Source organism: Rhinolophus ferrumequinum, chromosome 16 (assembly GCF_004115265.2).
Source record: "Rhinolophus ferrumequinum isolate MPI-CBG mRhiFer1 chromosome 16, mRhiFer1_v1.p, whole genome shotgun sequence".
Classification (NCBI taxonomy): domain Eukaryota; kingdom Metazoa; phylum Chordata; class Mammalia; order Chiroptera; family Rhinolophidae; genus Rhinolophus; species Rhinolophus ferrumequinum.
Genome location: NC_046299.1, coordinates 55,648,006 through 55,666,877, shown reverse-complemented (window position 1 = coordinate 55,666,877; position 18,872 = coordinate 55,648,006). Strand labels below are relative to the sequence as shown.

Below are 18,872 nucleotides of genomic sequence, written 5' to 3'. Positions count from 1 at the left end.
GATTTCAGCGAGATCATCACTGCCTCTGCTAGCCATACTTGAGGCTCATGCTCAGAAAGCCATGGCCAGTGGGTCAGTCCCCTAGGCCACGGTGAGGTTCACTGCTTCCAGGGTTGGGTTTGGCAGGACTCCCAGGCCCAGGATTGCAGCTCTCACAGGAAGCCCCAGCAGCAAATGAGCCCTCCCCCTGAAATTTGGATTCCAGCAGCAAACTGGTGAGGACAGGGAGAAGTTAATCTCCAGAAATCAAAGTTATTCTACGAGCAGGAACTGAGCCTGTCACTCTCCTCACTATACCTCAGTAGTTATTCATCCATCTGAGGTCAGTGATGTCTCTTACTCCCATTTTGCAGATGGCAAAACTGAGGCTATAACAAGCCAACAGATTTTCCCCAGGGCACAACTGCTTATATGGTAAGCCGGTCCTGTTGACCCTCCATAGGCACCCTGGCATTCCCACCTCATTTCCTGTGACCCCCCTTCAAGTGGCCTCTATGCCATCTGCTCCCCATGGCCCTGCAAAGTGCCTCCACAGTCCAGCCTGCAGGCCTTTTCTCACACCCTGACTCTCAATGCCAAACCTGTCTTCAGAATGCAGTGTCTTAAGCAGAGTCACTGAAGTACCATGAGGACCTTCTGCTCCATCCTGGGGTCTCAAGTGGGAATTCCAAGGCCCAGACAAGGGAGGGGATATGTTTGGTGTCACAAAGCTGACTGAAGACAAAATGAAGGGAACTAGAGTTGACTGTTAAAAATCCCAAACGTGTTGCAGCTCCCTCCTTTCTCGGCACCCTGGTCCTGATACATGAGGAGCCATCACTGCTACTTCACAACAATCCAGCTGAGAAGGAAGCTTGGTAGTGACACCCAGGGCCTGGGTCCAGCCAAAGGCAAACGGTTCGCCAATGTCTCCCCGCAGAGCGCCTCTGCTCTGACCAGCCTAGCCTTTCAGGCAGAGCCTTCGATCCCCTCTGCACCAAGGTTACAGGCACTGCCCACCCCCACCCATCCACGCCCACCCACACCCACCTACAAGCCAGGGGACCAGAAGGCCCTCATCCATGATGCACTGGGACAAACCCCAGGCCAGGCCCCAAAGGATCACCCGCCCACACAGCCTGGCTTGTGGCTGGCAGAGAGCCTCCAGAGGAGAGCTGTGCCAGGCCGGGGCCTGGCGCTCCCCCTGTGGCCAGTGCCCTGAGCAACCCTGTTCACTAGAAGGCTGACAGATATCACACATGCATGTGTCCAGCATAGCCTCCGTCGTCCAGATCCTGGTCTCCCTCCACCCTTTACTGGCCCTTTCCGCATCAATTTTCTCCCCGCCACCCCCAATCCAGGCATCCAATCCAAAAGTCAAGGAGCCATCATCCTTGATTCTGATGCTCCCTCTCAGCCAAGCCATCTGCCGCTTCCATGTCCACCCCTCCTGTGCTCTAAGCTGCCCACCTCTTGCCAGTTCCTTCGCCTAGGCGATGGCAACAGCCCCACACTGGCCTCCCACTCTCACTTCCCTCCTGCTCTTCCTTGTAGCTGCAAAGTACATCTTTTCCTGTTTATAGCCCTCCCCGAGGCAGCCCCCACAGCCCACACAGCCTGTGCATCTGAGCCCAGCTCTTCTCACCCAGCACACTGCCTGTTCTACCATCACTGCTAACCTCCTTACCCACTGGCTTCCCTGCTCCCAGGGCCTTTGCACCTGCTTCCGTCTCACCATCGTCTCCCCCGACTGTGGCTGGCTCTGTTTTATTTAAGTCTCTCAGGGAGTCCTTCCTGATGGTCTAAAATGCACGCCCCCTCCCTACCCCAGTCACCCCATAACATACCACTCCATGTTATTCCTGTAGTGAACGTACTGTGACATGATTATCATTTATGGATAGACTTATGATCCGTCTCTCGCTCCCGAGATTAGGCCCAGGAGGGTCAGTCCCTTGTCAGGCTGGCTCCCTGCTTTACATCCAATAGTTAGAATAGTGTCGGGCACAAAATCCAGGCCCCGTAAGTGTTTGTTGAATGAACAGATGAGTGAACATCCATGATCTCATCAGCTCACCCCTTTTCCTCAACAGCAAGGGTGGGCATTACCCCACTTCACAGGGGACGGCACGGATGAGGCGCTGAGAGGTGCCCCCCACATTCCTGTTTCACACAACAGTGAAAGTGGCAGCACATTCACACGGGACCAGGCCTCCTGACACCTCGATCAGGGATTAAGGTACAAAGATTAAGGGAATAAGAACCCCTGGAAAACGCATGAAACTGTGTGGCTCCAATATTTCTCTTGCAGCTTGAAATGTCGCTTCTCTGAAAACCACATCCTGCCCCTGGTGAGCTGGCCTTGGCCTCAGCTCGGCCATAGGCAGCCTTGCTGAGAACCTCCCACCAGCTCTTTCTCTTAGAGGGTCTGGAATTCACTGGTGTACCCCCCAGGCTGATGGGGGAGAAGGCAGGGCGGGGGGGGGGGGGGGGGGGGGGGAGGCAAAGGAGGCCTCCTCTTCTGGGTGGGGCAGGCGGGGCTGAGCCAAATGCAGGTCACGCTGCTGTGCCCACAGCCCTCCAAGGGCTAAAAATAACCATGTTTACACACTTCCAGAGCTGGGGTTTCTGCCTCCCTGTCAGGAGGGGTTCAGGACTTCACTATGTCCACGTTCTCACCGCACATCTTCTACTTGGCTGGTAATGACTGGCCCAACATAGCCGACGACCAGGACGTTCAGGGTCTGTTTCTTTGGGTGGAGGGAGGTGAAGAAAGCTGCCTGAGCTGTGATTTCACGAGGAGAGAGCTTACTGCTGGCAGATAGCTCCTCCTCTCGGGGATCAGAGATGCTAGAAAGGCAGGAGCTATAGAGAAGGTGGCCAGATCCGGAGCCATGAGGGGGCCCAACCTATGCATCCCAAAGCTTGGGGGACAGTGGTGCCATGGGGGAGCCTGGGAGCTGGTTGGTGGTCCAACTCCCTACGTATGTGAATGGCAGCAGGCCACTTCCCCTCTCTGGTCCCCAGTCACCTCTCTGTGTTGTGGCAGCTGGTGGTCAATAACTGATACCTCATTTCTTACATTGTGTCCCCAGAGTGTGGAGGGCTGAGGGTCCATCCTCACTGTGTGTATGTGTTTGTGGCGGGGGGAGGGAGAGCAGCGCAAGAAACAGCACTGGCCCCTGGGGCCCCATGGCTTGTTTCATGTGGGGTGACAGGGCACACTTGCCAGGATGGCTGTCACCTGGCCACCCTCCTCCCTCCCTCCTTCCCTGGCCTGGTTCACCCAGATGGACTTTAACACCGGAGGGGCAGGTGCCAGTCACCTGCCTGGAGAGGGCCCCTCCTCCTGGATAAACAGGCTCTTCTCTGACCCCACAGCTCCCGTGAGTGTGTCCGTGCCAAGAAGAAAAATACAGGCTGTCAGAGGTCTGGCACATCCCGTAGTCACCCTCCTAGGACAGGCAGTGCCTGGCCAGCTCTGACTTTCCCCTTTACCCCGAAAAGGCCACTGGGTGAGGACGTCAGACCTCCCAGGCTCCAGAGGGTAACCCCTGGCTTTTCTTCTCTGACTTGCTGCCCATAGATGCGAACAAAGTCCACGCCCACTGGTCTGACTAAGGACTCTGCCCCTCTGACAACGGTTGCTACCCTGAGCTTCTGCAGGTGCTCTTCTCTCACTTCTTGGCCTGGGGGTTTCCCTCGCATCCCACAGGACTCACTCCATTGCCTCCTCCAGCAGTGAGTTCAGCACTTTGACAGTGCTATGTGCCCCCCTTTATTAGGCAGTCAGTAGCAACCCCAGGGCAAGGACCTTGCCCTGATCATGCATAGGGCCAGCACAGGAAGGGTGCTCTTTAACTGTCTGCTGAATTAACTCAAGGGAAGGGCTCGGTCCTCTCCTCTCCTCTCTTTGGCCAAGTCCATCCCCTGCAGCACCCCCATGTAGCACTTCAAGATTCTGCAATGTGCAATCAGTTCCACCACTTTCCTTCAGCGGCGCCTGTCCTCTCGGGACCCTCAGCGTCCCAGCCTGTGTGTTCCTCATCAGACCCGCACTTCTCAACCAGGTTTCTAAATACACCTGCCCAGATGTGCTGGGGTGCGGCCTGGGATCTGCACGGTTAAACAAGAGCTCAGGAGGTTCTGTATGCAAAAGCCCCGAGGGCCGAGCGTACCCCGAGGGCCGAGCGTACCCCAAGGCAGTTAGAACTCACTCCCCTCGGATACCACAGCACCCTGTACCCACGCTGACCACCCCCACCCCATGTAGCACTGCTGGGCCCACTGCCCCTGTGCCTAGGCCACTGCCAGCACTGGACCTCACGTCCTCTCTCCGGGACCGTGGCAGGACTTCTCGGGGCCTCTTGAGAACATCCTCCAAGCAGCTTCCACAGTGACCATTCTATAAATCTGATCTGGCTATGTCACTCCTCACCCCCAAATCATTTTTTATTGACCCTGTGTCAAGGATAAACTCTAAGGCACAGGTGGCATTTAAGGCCCTTTGAGATGTGATCAGGCCCTCGCTGAGTTCCCTGGCCTTACCTCCTGCCTACCCAGATCTGATGCCCTCTGCTGTCTCCTTTCTATTGAGCATTCCCTGATTCATCCTTTGGGGTGCGACTTGAAGGTCACCTCCTCTGGGAAGCCCTCCCCAAATGCCCTTCCCAGCAGGCTGACCTGAGCTGCTCTACTCTGCAGAGCACTCAGCATGGCCACTAGGCTCTGCTGCTGTAGGAAGTTGCTGGCCTGTCTTATTTCCTAGTGAGGCTTTGAGCTCCTAGGTGAAACCAGGATCAGTGACTCAGAGCCTGGTACAGGGTTGGCACGCACAGATGTGTTCCGGGCACCACGGGGCACGGCCCACCGTACCTACAATCAGGTGGGCATGAGGACCTCCACTTTGGTAATGAGCAAAGTGAAGTTCAGAGGGGCTGAGGAGTTGTTCCGGTCCTGTAACAGTGGTGGTGGGACCCACTCGGGGTAGAACCAGCCAGCACCCATGTTTCTACCTGCCTCCAGGACCAGGCTGTTCAGGTAGTGAAAAGAAGGCCACCTGCTCCGCCTTCTAATGCCCCCGGAGCTATTGGGCCTGCAGTTTCTCTCACAGTCTCCTCCAGCCCCCACTCTCACAGGGGCCTGAGCATTCTCTGGGTGGGAGAGGTCACGTCCTTCAAGTCCAAGCCATGGTGAGAGGTGGGGTGATGGAGAGAAATTCCTCTCAGGCAAGCCACCTGTGAAATGCAGGACCAGCCACCCTCCCTAACCTAGACCAAGTCGCAGTGTCCCGGGCTCAGCACCTGGAGAGCCCATAGGGATCACAGAGACGCAGAGAGCCTAGGGCAGACCTGGCCCAGGCACCACCTCCCAGTGCAGGCCCCTCTGTCTTTTCCACACCCCAGTCTAACAAGATTGCTTCCTCTTTCCTGAGGCCCCATGGGGCCTCGCAACCAGCCTTCCTTTCAAAGCAAACACAGATAAAGAACCAGTGAGTAAATCCTGGAGTTCCCGTGCAGCCACAGAAGAGAACTCCATGTTCTCTTCTATGAAGGGGGGGGCGGGGGGAGAAGGGGGGGAAGAAGGGGGAGGGGGAAGGAGGACCCCTGTCCAGTGGGGCGGGGTGTCCAGTGCCCAAGGAGTACTGGCCTCCCAGCACAGGTGACTCAACTCCCAGCCCTCAGGGTGGGCCCCCAGCAGGTCTGCGGCAGCCATGGCTGCATCAGACTGTAAGCCCCCGGTCATCCCCAGGGCCCAGGGGTCCGCCAGCTTTGGTTTCCAAGGAGGCCATGGCTCTGGGGTGGGTGTCAAGGAGGCTGCAGGTCTTGCTGGCTCTCCGGGCCTGCTCCAAGGCAGGGGGCAGCTGGAGCATTTGAACCCCAGTCCACTGCTGGGATCTGCTAACATAGGGCTTCCCATTCGGCTCATTGGCCGGCTAGAGCCCACCTTTTCCTGCGAACCCCAGGAGCTAACTCTGATGCTCCACACCAAAGTAAGTACTGAGTCCCAGAATTTCTCCAGCCCCCAGAAGCTACCAACAAACAAAGCCTGAGCCCACCCATTGCCCAGCCTGCTAATCAACCTCCCTGCTAATGAACTGTCAGCCCTGGCCCCACACCACCTCTTCTCCCTGTGCCCAACCCAGCCTCCGCAGCAGTGGGACTTGCATCCCAGCTCTGCTTCCTACAAGTGGTGTGAGTTTGGGTGCCTTTCTCCAGCTCTCTGAAGCCTATCTGTATGGCTCTCAGGTCACTGTAGGGTTAACCGAGATCCCTGTGCAAAAGCAATGCCAGTATTGGTCAGGTGTTCTCTCAATGGACTAGGTCCTGTTCTAAATTCCATACCAGCATTCATTCATGTAGGCTCACAAGATCCGTCCGAGGTAAGGTGCTTTTGTTACCATACCTCCATTTTACAGACGAAGAAACTGAGACACAATAGCTGAGTCACTTCTCCGAGGTTGCCTGGCTGATAAGTAGGGGAGCTAAGATTCAGCGCCAGCGGTCAGGCTCCAGAGCCCACGCACTAACCACCACGCTCTGCTGCCTCCAAGGGGCTCCTTCTCTGCACTGCTGCTGGGGCCTGGCCCTGCCCACTGCCTCGCTCCCCCATAAACTCCAGGGTGCATCATGCTCTGGGCTTGAGTAACAGACCCTCCTCCCCGGTCTGCTCGGCAGACACTGATTACCACATTAGCTCGGGTACTCCTTCCAGTTTCCCCTGACCCTTGACCTTTAGGTAGAAATGAACCCTTGGCCACTCCCCCTGCCCCCCCTTCACAGGCTTCGATCAAAGGCCCTAGAACCCACAAGGGCAGAGCCCAGTAGTATTCTGACACAGCAGGGACTTGATAAATGCTTGTGGAGTGACTAAGTGACCCATGGGGTCAGGTCCAAAAGGCCTCTGGCTTTGCCCATCCATCCAGCCAGGTTGCCTGGGAAGCCCTTGGTAACGAGGCCCTATGGAATGTTCCAGACTGGATCATTGAGGCCCCTCGAGCAGCTCTTCTTCTTCACACTACTCGGGGGGCAGTTAGCATCCAGGGAGCCCGCAGAGAGGTGCCATGAAGACCACATATGTAGTGAGCACAAAAGCCCAAAGTGACAGAAATTGATAAAAACTTCACCGCACTGCTGACACCCCATATATCAAAGGCCCCAAATCTCATTCTCTGCTTGCCTCCAATTTCTACCAGAGCTTGCCAGCTGCACATTTATTGAGAAGTTTGTGATCTGACAGACACTGTATCACCAACATTAATGATGCATCAGTCTCTAGAATTACTGGGGAAACAGTCCAATTGATTTTATTATTATCTTGAGTTCTTCACATTTCATTCCAGGCAGTTTGCTACCAGAGTTTCTGAGCGAGGACCAAAGTAAATACAGGTTGCAGGGCCAGGGCTGACCTCAGGTGGGAGAACGTGGGCTTGTCCTGGGGACCCTGGGTGACAGCCACCACCCCCACCTTCTCCTCTCCCCATGACAGCAGGAGGGTCACTGAAGCACCAGGTAGTGGACAGTAGCAAGCACGATGTCATCCCCGTGGAGAGAGGAGCCGAGGACAGATCAAGAGCTCAGGCCTCCCATTCATGCAGCAAAGATGGAGGTGGTTGGTGAGACGCAGAAGCTGCTATTGACGTCGTCTGTCATCTGCCCCTTGGCTGGGGCAGGGGGCCAGTCCCGTATGGAACTCTAGAGCAGACGTGGGCCCATGCCCACACAAGCCTGGCAGCTCCGCTGGCTATTCAGGGGCAAGTGGAAGACCCAGGATGAGCTGGAAGATGTGGGTGGTGCCCACCTCCTCTCAGGCCACTTGACCTCTTGTCTACTGTCTCCAGCCACACGAGATTCCTTTCAGTTTCTAGAACATGCCAAGTTCTTTCCAGTGTCAGGGCCTGCCTTTGCACAGGCTGTTCCCTCCGCCTGCAGGTTCTCTCCTCCCCACTCTCATCATCTCATGGCCCTGCTCAGAAAGGTTTCCTGCCTACAGGCCCCCCACACCGACCCCTTAGTGTTCCCCCAGCTAGCATCCCACTTGTTTCTTTCTTAGCACTTATCATAATTTATAAAAGAGGCGCTGATCAGCTTATTGACGTTTTCTCCCTCTGGCTCCCTGCACACAGGGAGCTCATCTGTTCTGGTCGCCGTCATGGTCCCAAAGCCTCACGGAGTGCTGCCTCCTTGCAGGTCCCCCATGCCCACATGTGGAATGAACACATGCATCTGAGAGTTGGCAGAGACCGAAAGAGCCAGCTTCTGTCAATCCCTGAAGGCAGCGTTTGGGTCAAGAAGTTCTCAAGAACATGGCCTGTTGTTTCAGGGCCGGTTTTCCTCTTCCCACCCCTGACCTCCAGGCTAGAGGTTTGGGGAAGCCCTCTCCCTTCTAGCTCCTTCTGCAAACATTTGCCCATCAGCACACATCTCTTGCCCCTCTCACAACCCATCCTCCAGGAACCCTCAGAGGCAACAGGGCCAGTGAGAAGCCGAGGGCTTGAGGTCAGTCCAGGAGCCAAGTTCAAATGCCCACCTCGCCACTTAAGCGGAGATTTAACGAACTGCACCAAGTTCTGCCCGATTATCTCTCTGCAAAACGGGGACAAGAAGCCGGTGTCTCTGGGTCTCTGGGCACACCAGTCCCAAGGGTCCTAGTTCATGCAGTGGAATTTGTTCGGTGTGTTCCATTACCAAAGCAACAGACAGGCCCACGGAGGGCAGGGGAAGCAACACATCTGCCCTCAGAGCAGTCAGATAAGAGGCGGCGTGATGATCCTTATCGGAGCAGAGAGGAGCTAGACTCCAGAAAATCTGAAAGGCCAGGTGAGAACTGGTGAAGTTCTCAGAGAGTTGGACAGGCAGTGAACAGGGGTTACCGTGGAAGTTCTGTAAGCACGCAAGATGAACAGACAGGTCGTGCAGGGGCGGTCTGCTAACTATTGGTATTATGGCTATTATTGTCATTATCGGGAATCAAATCAGAGTATTTGTCTTGATAGATAATGTTCTGATTTGAAAATGGATTTTTCCCCTGAAATAGGTATTTCAGCCATAATTTATTAATGAGCATTTACCATGTACCTGGCTCTATGCTAAGCACTGACCATTCATTATTATATTTCACCCTCCTAACAAGCTCCATTATCTCCACTTTATACCCATGAAAGCCGAGGTGTTGGGGGGGAAGTGGAATTCCTGAGGTCTCGCAGGTGGAAGATGCAGAATGTGAATCCAGCTGATCTGGGAACTGGGCGCTGGAGCTCCTGGACCCCGTGGGGCCTCTGGCAGGAGGGTCCCAGGCCCCTGACCATCATCCAGACTCATTGCTTTCCTGAGGAAAGTGAAGCCCAGGAGTCCTTGCACTTTCCCCAACGCACCCAGCTTTCGCAGGGCAAGGCCAGGACAACTGATAAGTTCACTGTTGACTTTACCTCACTTAATTCACAGCCAAGGAATCTAGTCTCCAGAAAGCAAAAGGACTGCTGGTGGCAGAGTGAGGGTTTGGACCAGTTCTGGAGGCTGTCTGGTCACCAGCCCAGACTTCTGGAACCTGGCTCTCGAGACTCCCTCCCAGCTGTGGGGAGAACAGAGGCTGCCCAGCCTTCTGAGTCCCCACGTGTCATCACAGGTGGGCTCTGCACCTGACCTGCAATGCCAGCAGCCATGGAACACAGGACTGGCTGCAGCCGGACTCACCCCGCTTGCCTGTGCCCGGGGAAGCCAGGTCGGAAGACGGTTGCTTGGCATTTCTAGCAGTGTGCTGTTACTCAATTAGGCCCTTTCTGTCCAAAGGGCAGCTGTGACGTGCAGAACAGGTCTGTGGTGTCAATATGAGCCCAGCATTATACAGCTGGGGACACACAATGCCCTCGGTCAACTGTTTATTTATAAATCCACCCAGTGCTCACTACGGCCTTTACACTCAGCTCTTTCCCAAAATGCAAATTGGCTTCTTCCTGTAAGTCAAACTGGCTTGCTCAAGCTGATAAAATCATCCCAAACGGGCTCTTTTATCTCCCCAATACAGAAAGCCCTCTGCACCCACACCTCCTAGAAAGAGGAAACCGTCTTCACAACACTTCACAAGGGCTGGCCCAGGGAGAGGCCCTCCGTGAGGCATGCAGGGAAATCTGAGGGGGTCTGTGGAGGGCAGTGGGAGAGAAGGTTCTAGAGCCTGAGACTTGTGTTCAAATTCTGCCTCTGACACGTTCCACCCTTGTGACCTTAATCTCTCTGAGCACCACTTCATTTACGCATGTGTTAAATGGGGATAAAAATGATGTCTTCCTCTGGAGGGTTCTTTGGGGAATTAAATGAGATAATGTGCACGGACGACCGGGCACAGTGCTGAAACCCTAGTAAATCTCCAGAACATTGGTGGTGAAGAAAAACGAAATGACTGTCGTCATTATTATCTGAAGTCTGGACCTGCCGACCAGTCGCTCTTGGTGGAGGTTTCAGGATGGTCCCTTTAGCTCTCTGAGCCTTAGTCTCCCCCACGGTAAAGACCCCAGGAGCCTGTCTTATTGGCTGGTAGCTTCAGCGCCTCCACTGCCTGCATCATAATCAAACAGCTTTGGGGGTGCTGTTTCCAGTAGGAACCCTGTCTCTTCACTCTCTCAGGAGCTCTTTTATCAGAAAAACGAAATCTGTTCTAAAAAAAAAAAACCCCACCCCATCTTATAGGAAAGCGAGCTACCTGACCGCCCCTCTGCCAGCTGGTGTCAGGATTTCTAAACAGCCAGGAGCATCACTTGTGCAAGTATTTCAGGGATTGGAGGTGGGGTGGGGAGCGGTGGGGGGATCCGATAAGGGCTCACTGCCCACTAGACTAATACGGGGCTTCCAGGGAGTGGGCAGAAGTGCAGGGGAAACACACAATGGACACAGAAGTCGCCGGAGACCAAGAGACACGCACGGGAAAATCCTGGAGGAGGTTCCAAGTCTCAGAAGGAGGCGTCACGATGCTGTCGTGACAACGGGGCTTGCCAGGCAGGGTGGAGCCCTGCCCACAGAGGGACGCCCAGCCACAGTGTACTCAGCACGCTCTCACCAAGACTCTTAGCACCCAGGGAGGCAGAACTTAAGGAACACTGAGGCCTGAAGGGGGGAAGTGACTGACCTAAGGTCACAGGGTTTGTTGGTAATAAAAAACTCAGGTGCCCAGGCCCCCTCCAATCTGGAGAACTAAGGGAGGCCAGCAGCCATGAAATGGCCATGTCACGGTGGCCACCGATTTTCCAGAACCGGCTGAAACCTGACAATGTCAGCTCACAAAAACCGTCCCTTCCCTGTGCCTCACTCCTCATAGCAGCTGGGCAGACAGGCTGGGTGGGGGGCGTTAAATCTCCCCATTTTGCAGGTTGAGGACAGAGGCTCAGGGCCATGTCACCAGGGGAGTAGCTGGGCCAACCCTGCACCCAGACCTTCAAAACCCCTGCTGCTCCCACATACTCCTCACCACTCAGTATGGAGGGGCCGGTGGGAGGAGCGGCCAGCCCCCTCAGTGCCACTCTGCCTGCCCTCCCACCCAGCACAAGGTGGGTGGTCCTGAAGTGCACCTGAGGGGCTCCACTTACCTGTCTGAGAACCCGCTGCAGCCTGATTGATCTCCTAAAACAATGCCCTTCCCCTGTCTAGTATAAGGGTCCTCTCCTGACCCTGCCTTCCCTCTGGGGTCCCAACCATCCCTGGAAGCTGCACCCAGATTACTCCCCTGGAGATATGAGCACAGGCTGAGCTCCCCCAGACCCTGGTAGGCATACCGTGTTTCCCCGAAAATAAGACCTAGCTGGACAATCAGCTCTCATGCGTCTTTTGGAGCAAAAATTAATATAAGACCCAGTCTTACATTATATTATATAAGACCCGGTATTATATTGTATTATACGACATTATATTACATTACATTATATTATAGTATAAACATCCAGTCTTCTGTTATAGTGAAATAAGACCAGGTCTTATATTAATTTTTGCTCCAAAAGACACAGTAGAGCTGATTGCCCAGCTCGGTCTTATTTTGGGGGAAACACGGTACTTCCCTTTCTTTGTTCAGGCCTTTCCACGTCCCAGTAGTGCCTTTCCTTCACTTCCTCCTTGCATTGTTCTAGCTAAAGACTCTCCATCTTTAACACCACCCACCCTTAAAGGCTGCTTCTTCCAGGAGGCCCTCCCTGACCACTCTAGCCCATTCTCATGTCTCACTTCTTTCATGTTCTCTTTGGAACTTCTTAGCCAATTTCTCTGGTGCTTTTAGTATGTATCGTGCCTATTCTGCCAAGTAGCCAAGGCTCGGTTTCCAATTTACATTGTGAAACTCCTTTAAGTCAGGGTCTCAGGAAATTTGTTTAACCATCCTTCCACTCAAGAAATCTGATCTTAGCCTGTGTGCCCCCGTGCCCCCACCCCCCTGCTAGGGGATACAAGAGGTAAGGCTCTGGTCTTCTAAGAGTTCGAGTCTAGAAACGGGAAAATAAATTGGCAGTTGCCCCTTGCCCCGCCCCCCTCTCCCCCAGTACGGTGGGGGCTGTGACAGGGAAAGTAGGAAAAGGGTGAGCTCTCTCCCAGGTCCCCACTTTCATTCAACATTGCTTGAAGTTGCCCAGTCAGGTTCTTGTTCTCCATAGGGAGCCCTCCCGTGCCAAGCACAGGGCTCTACCCCAAGAAGCCACTCCAGCGGGCCTCCTGGTGGACTGAAATTATAGGCGAGTGATTGTCAGGTTTCAAGACAAAGGAGGTCTGGGTGGGGGAGTAGTGGAAGCAGCTTGGGCAAGTGTTGGTCTCTATGGCCGGGCCTCCACCATCAGACTGGAACCTGGAAGTGTTGGAACCCGAGTGACGAGAATGAATCCCCTGGACTGGGGGGTAGGCCTGTCTACCTTGAAGGAAACGGCAGTGAGAAGTAGGGCTGACCCCGACCCACCAGGGCTGGGCGGGGTGGGGGGGACATCCATTCCTGGCCCCTCAGAGCCACTGCTCCTTGAGCCTCAGCTCCCGAAATGTGTGTCAGTGTTGAGGGTGGGCGCCTTTCTTCCCCCTGTTTTTCTGAGCAGGCCTCTCCAGATGGGCTGCAATGGGAAACGCACCAATGCACACTGCTGGCTCTCGGCCTAGCAGGCCCAGGCCACTGTCTGCAACTCTGAACATTTCAGCGAATGGTTTCATTGTTCTTGCATCCTGAAGCCTTCTCTGGAGAAGGGCATGGGTTTCTGGAGAAATAAATACTGGGTTCCCACATGCCAGTGTGGTTTCCAACCACACTGTCACCTCTAGCTCCCTGTCACCCAAGCTTGTGTCCCTGGCCCTGCACCCCAGGAGGGTGCAAAAGGTCCTTCTCTGGCTCCAAGCACATGGGGACAGCCCACCCTAACCCTGCCCTTCAAAACCTCTTCCAAGCTGGAGCTCTCTGTGGGTTTTGAGCAGTCCGGCACAGCCAAGGGTGGGTAGTGGGTCCAGGCCCCCATGGGTGATGAGGAAAAACCCTCCAAATGCAGTGCCCCATGTTTCTGTCAGTGGCTTCCCTCCCCACTGCTTCAGGGGCATCAGAAAAAAAATCAAGAATGCCAGGCACTGGGCCTGGCGTCCCTGTCCCTCCTGAACTTGTTTCCCCATCAGTAAAGTGGGAAATGGGTGAGCTGTCTCCCAGGTCCCCACTTTCATTCCAACTATGCTTGAAGAGACGAAGGTAGGTCCAGTGCCCAGACCAGTGACAGACGTTCAGAAGGCGGAATAGGGAAGAGGTGAGGTTGTCGATAGCTGCAGAAGCCTTACAGGCTTAGTCCTGCATAATGATTTACAAAGTGACAAGTAAAATAGATTTACTGTGACAGCTTGAAAGAGCCACAGAAATAAAATTATACTTGGGCTCACCCTGTCTCTCTACAACCTGGCCCTTCCCTTCCGAACACCGAAGACTCATGTGAGCACACGTGGACATGTGCGTGGGCAAAGGGGTGCAGGTGACTGAGTGGGGCTGGGGGGGAGCGATGGGCAGTGGGAGAGGGACAAAGGAGGAGGCAGGTCTGGCCCCTGTCCTGGGAAGGACCAGTGGTTCCCTGTTCCAGGTGCAGCCTATGGAGGTGACGTTCCCAGCAGCCCTCCAAAGCCAGGGGTTATCCCCATTGACAGATAAAGACACCTATGGCTGACATGCCCTGAATGGGATTCCACCTTTGGAGAGCTCGCCGCACGCACCCCACGTGCCCACAGAGTCCAGCGGCCCTAACTGCAACCTGACTCCCGTCTGATCAAACATCACAGGCCTAGAGTTCCAAGGCCCTAGGCTTTCAGGGCCCATGGAGAGGCGTTTGCTGCTGTCCCTGGCATGAGGCAGGGACTCCAATAGGAAGTCAGAAAAGACAAGAAACCCTCAGCCAAGTTCATCTCAGAGAAAGAAAGCGAGCGACACTCCTGCCCTCAGTAGGCGGGGCTCACGGGTGGCATCTCGAGTTCTCCGTCAGTGCCATGGCCCTCACTCTGTGCTGACACAAGTGCACAGGGAACACCGTCCACCGAAGCGGGCCCATCGGCTCCAGCTGTGTGAGGTGAGACTAACACGATGTGCCAATGTTCCAGCCATGGATCACGGAGACTCCTTCCTCAACGACAATGAACTCTGCCAGCTGCTCCAGGCTCCACAGCTGCCGTCCACTGCCTCCAGGGCAGCAGGAACCTGACCAGGCTCTTCAGTCAGAAGTAGGGCTGGTAACTATGGCCACAGGGTTACTCATTTGCACCAATGGGCTTGGCTTTAAAAAGAAAAATCGAGAAGGGGCCATATGTAGGGAGAGAGAGACCAGAGTCCCTTTAGTAGCTGTGGGGCCTGAAGCAACTTCACCCTTTTGAGCTCCAGCTACCTCCTGGTTAAAATGGGGTAACACCACCCACTTGAGGGCTGTTGTGACAACCATGAGACCCCAAAGAACCCTGCCTGGTACACAGTGGGTGTTCCCAAGGATGTGAGCTTTGCCTCAAGTGACGTAGATTAAAATGCATTTGCAGTGGGGACAGCTAGATAGGAGCTCTGATTTCAGTCGTGGCTTTGTGAAGTCACCTGCTTGTGGTCTGCCTACCCTTCCTAGGTCCTGGGGAGCTGCCAGCGTTGACATGGAGAAAAGATCGTCAGGGATGGGAAGGGTAGCCATCAGACTGGCCTGGGGACCCCAAAACTCCTGCAGCCTCTGCTCTGCTTCTAGCAAAGACTGGAGAGTCCGAGCCCTAGGTAAGTTCTGTGGAGACTCTCAAGTGTCCCTCCCTGTCACCCTCTGGCTGACACCTGGCGACTCCCAGCTCAGGGAAATGCTGTCTTGCGTCTCTAACCGATATAGCACTGGGATGTGCCTAGGCAGGCCTGAACACTCATGTTTACCCAACAGAAGGGTGGCCCTGCCTCCTGCCCTCCCCCTGCACTGTGGCAAGCTGGAGCCCATTTGCCCTTAGACTCGCCTGGTGTGTAGGCTGTGCTTACAAAGCTCCAGACCCTGGCCCTGCCCACGGAGTCTTGCCCAAGAGGCCCTGTGGCCTGGCTAGGCTCCTGCTGCTGAGCCAATTCTCCCAGAAAGCCAAGCTGAAGAGGGTGGCATCACAGGCACAGAGGTTGCCCAGGCCGCCTCAGACCCCGGTAGCTTTGGGCAAAACGCCCCTTGCCAGGAGGTGCTCCTGGAAATCGGGCCGGTCCAGATATCCCTCTGGTTTTAACTGGGGAGGGGGTGGGTGAAGGGCAAAAGAAGGGGCCAAGGGCTCAGACCACGTACACGGGCAGCTGTGACTCCGGGACTCAAGTTTTTAATTCTTTCTCAAGCACAGTGTGGCTTCCAAGGCAGCCATCTAGAGTGCAAATATATATACAGAGGGTGCCAAAAAATGTATACACATTTTAAGAAAGGAAAACACTATTAAAATTGTAATACTCAATATATACCGATAACAAAAGATGAATACAAGTCACGTTTGACTTCTGCAATCACAAGAGGTGCTCAAAGTGGTTACCATCAGCGTCCAGACACTTCTGATCACGGCGAACTACTGCTTGAGCAACGCTGACCAGTGTCCACATTTTTTTGGCACCCCTGGTATATCCAAATCACAAAACCTACCAGCTCTATGTAAAGTGTAGCTATAATTTATTTATTCACCTATTCCACAAGCATTTTGAAATGTTTGCTAGATACCAAGCATGGAGCTAGGTGCCAGGGAGTCAGAGCTTAACTTTGGCCGGGATACCCTGAAGGGAGCTGTGATCCTGCCAGAGGAGGACGGCAACAGTGGTCAGAAAACAGTGCTGGGGGAACTGGGGCAAAGGCAGAGACCAACCCACTTATCTGACTGGTGCACAAAGATAAGCCAAGGCTTGAGCAGGGCTTTGCAGGCTGCCTAGAAGCTCACCAGGCAGACAGAGCAGACAACAGAATGTGCGAAGCACACAAGTGAAAGTTCAGCTTGGGCCAGACAGCAAAGGGCCCTGGGTGACGGCTGCAGGTCTTCGGGAGCCACGAAGGAGTTTTAAGTAGAGCAAAGGAGGTAACAGGATCAGAGGTGCCTTTTATCAAGGTCACACTGGCAGCCGGCCCAGTGGAGGGAGGACAGGAGAGGGGAGGACAGGAGAGGGGAGGCTGAAGGCCGACAGCTGAGGGAAAAGGCTGCTGCATGGGGTGGAGAGGACAGGTGCCTTCGGAAACCTGTGGAAGGTGGAGTGGAGAGGCATCAGTTCGCTGACTGTGGCCTCCCATGGCCAGGCTCCGGGCAGGGCAGTGGGGACATGGAAACCCGAGGTCACGGGCTGCAGTCCTGGGGAGGAGTTAAGGATGACTCCCAAGTTTCAGCTGGGGCAGTGTGCCAGCGGCAGTTATGAAGCTGGTCCTCACCGTAGCTTTACAAGGCTCGCCTTCCTCAAAATACTTCGCCACCATTCGCCAGGAGCTTATGTAAAACGTATAACCTATGGGACCTGCAGCGTCGGTGTCCCCCACGTTGTACAGTGTGTCCCTGCACTATCCCACTTGGCGGTCCTCGCAGGCACAGTACCACTGAACAAGCATTGGGAAGATGGAGTGTCTGTCGGAGGCCTGGGGTTCACGCAGGAAGAAAAGGCAGATAAAAATCTAGTACACAAAGCTAAAAACACAACAAAGCAGAGAACAAGCAAAGCAGAATGTTTACTCACCCTCCCTGACTTTGGAGCATGACAAATCTGAATAAAGGAGAAGCGGCATTATTTACTATATGGAATCCAAGAAGGAAAACATAGCTGCTCAAAACAGGTAAATCAAGGAAATGCAAAAATGCAAGTCAGAAAGCGCACCTGTTTTGAAAGATGGGGATTGGCCAAAAGTAGAGAAAAGCAGTTCTGGCCTTGGAGCGAACTAAAAAATTGATTTTTTAAGAAAAGATCCTATAGACTGAACAAAACTCCAGGCGAGTGAACACAGCAGAGTGAAACCCATGTGCTGAGAAAATTGGAACTACCTGGAGAGCTGAGGGTTTCCATTCCATCATTTAGCTATCGGGGCTTTCTTGAACACCTCTGCTCTGCCATCTGGATACAGGAATAAGACTCAGCTGGTACCCTCAAGGAGGGGACAGTCCAGTGGGGGGAATCCAGCAGCCTGGGTGAGTACAGAGGGGGACACCTGAGAGGCCCCAGGAGGAGGCATTGACAAAACTGAGGCACGCTGGTGAGGAGGGACTGAGAGACTCAGGCCACTGTCCACATGCTGAAGGCCAAAGCCCTGGTGACAGCTGGCAGCCCCCGGCGGAACAGAGTGAGAACTTGGTGAGCAGAGGTGAGATAGACAACATTTGATCTTGAGGGCCTGGAGGAGGAAGGCCCTCACCGGGAAGTAAAATTGCTCACATAGGCTTCCATGAAGAGTCCCGGCTGGAAGGGGCCTCAATGCACACATAGGGAAACTGAGGGCAGAGAGAGCCAGGGGCTTGATCAAGTCAGGAAGCTGAACCGTGTTCCAGATGGCAAGTGGGTCTCCTGACCCTGGCCAGGCCCCTTCCAGTGCCCAGGGCTGCTGTTATCCAGTGCCCAGGGGGTGTTATTCAGCCCAACACGCAACACAAAAGGAGCAGTGATAGGCAGGGAAAGCACAGCTGGATGGCTACCTGGGTCCCTGGCCACTGGGAACTGCTCAGAACAGAGCAGGAGGTACTTCTCATACACAGAGCCAGATTTTCATTCTTAAATGGTTCGGATTTTCATTTCACGAACAAGATGTCCACAGGGGCATCCTCTGGCGGAGGCCTGTGCTCACCTCCAGCTGGCAAGCCTCACAAGTGTTTTTATAGGGCACACACTGCCTTCCTCAGCCTCCCCGCCCCGCCCCGCAGCCCTGGTGGCAGGCACGCCCCACCCATTTTACGGAGGAGCAAGCAGGTCCCGAGCACCCCAGAGGCCTTCTTATCCCCAGTCACTCTCTCGGCTTGGTGGGGACGGCTAACCACTCCTAAGCGCCAGGCGGGACTCAGGTGGAGTGTACCAGGCTGAGGCCTCTGCCCACTGAGCCCAATGGAAGGCGCAAATGGCAGGCGGGGATTCGGCTCAGGGTCTGGCCCCATGCTGGGCATCTCAGACCCTTGGCCTCACCAGTCTGAGCGCTGTGTGGCTAGTGTGGAGTGCGCAGAACCACCCTGCCTGGGTGCTGCAGGGCTGTGGAGGGTGCCAGCGGCCCTGCTGTGGTTTTGTGCTCGGTTAACTCTTGGCTTCTGAGCAATGAAGTGGAGAGAGAAGAGACACAGCCAGAAGGCACTGCCCACCCACTCAGCTTCACCGCTGTGGGCAGCCTTCGGGGCAGCTCCTTTGCTCAGCACCAGAATGCCGAGTGGACAGCGTCCAGCAGAGGGAAGACCCACCCAGCAAACACTGGCTCCAGCCACCTTCAAGGTGAGGGA

At 54.7% G+C, this 18,872-nt stretch overlaps 1 protein-coding gene across 4 annotated transcripts in view; it reads right to left on the bottom strand.

Annotated features, from left to right (window-relative positions):
- The window catches only part of ZMIZ1 (zinc finger MIZ-type containing 1), a 231,216-nt gene that overhangs the window by 196,927 nt on the left and 15,417 nt on the right, over positions 1-18,872 (bottom strand). The gene's annotated exons all lie outside the window — the stretch shown is intronic.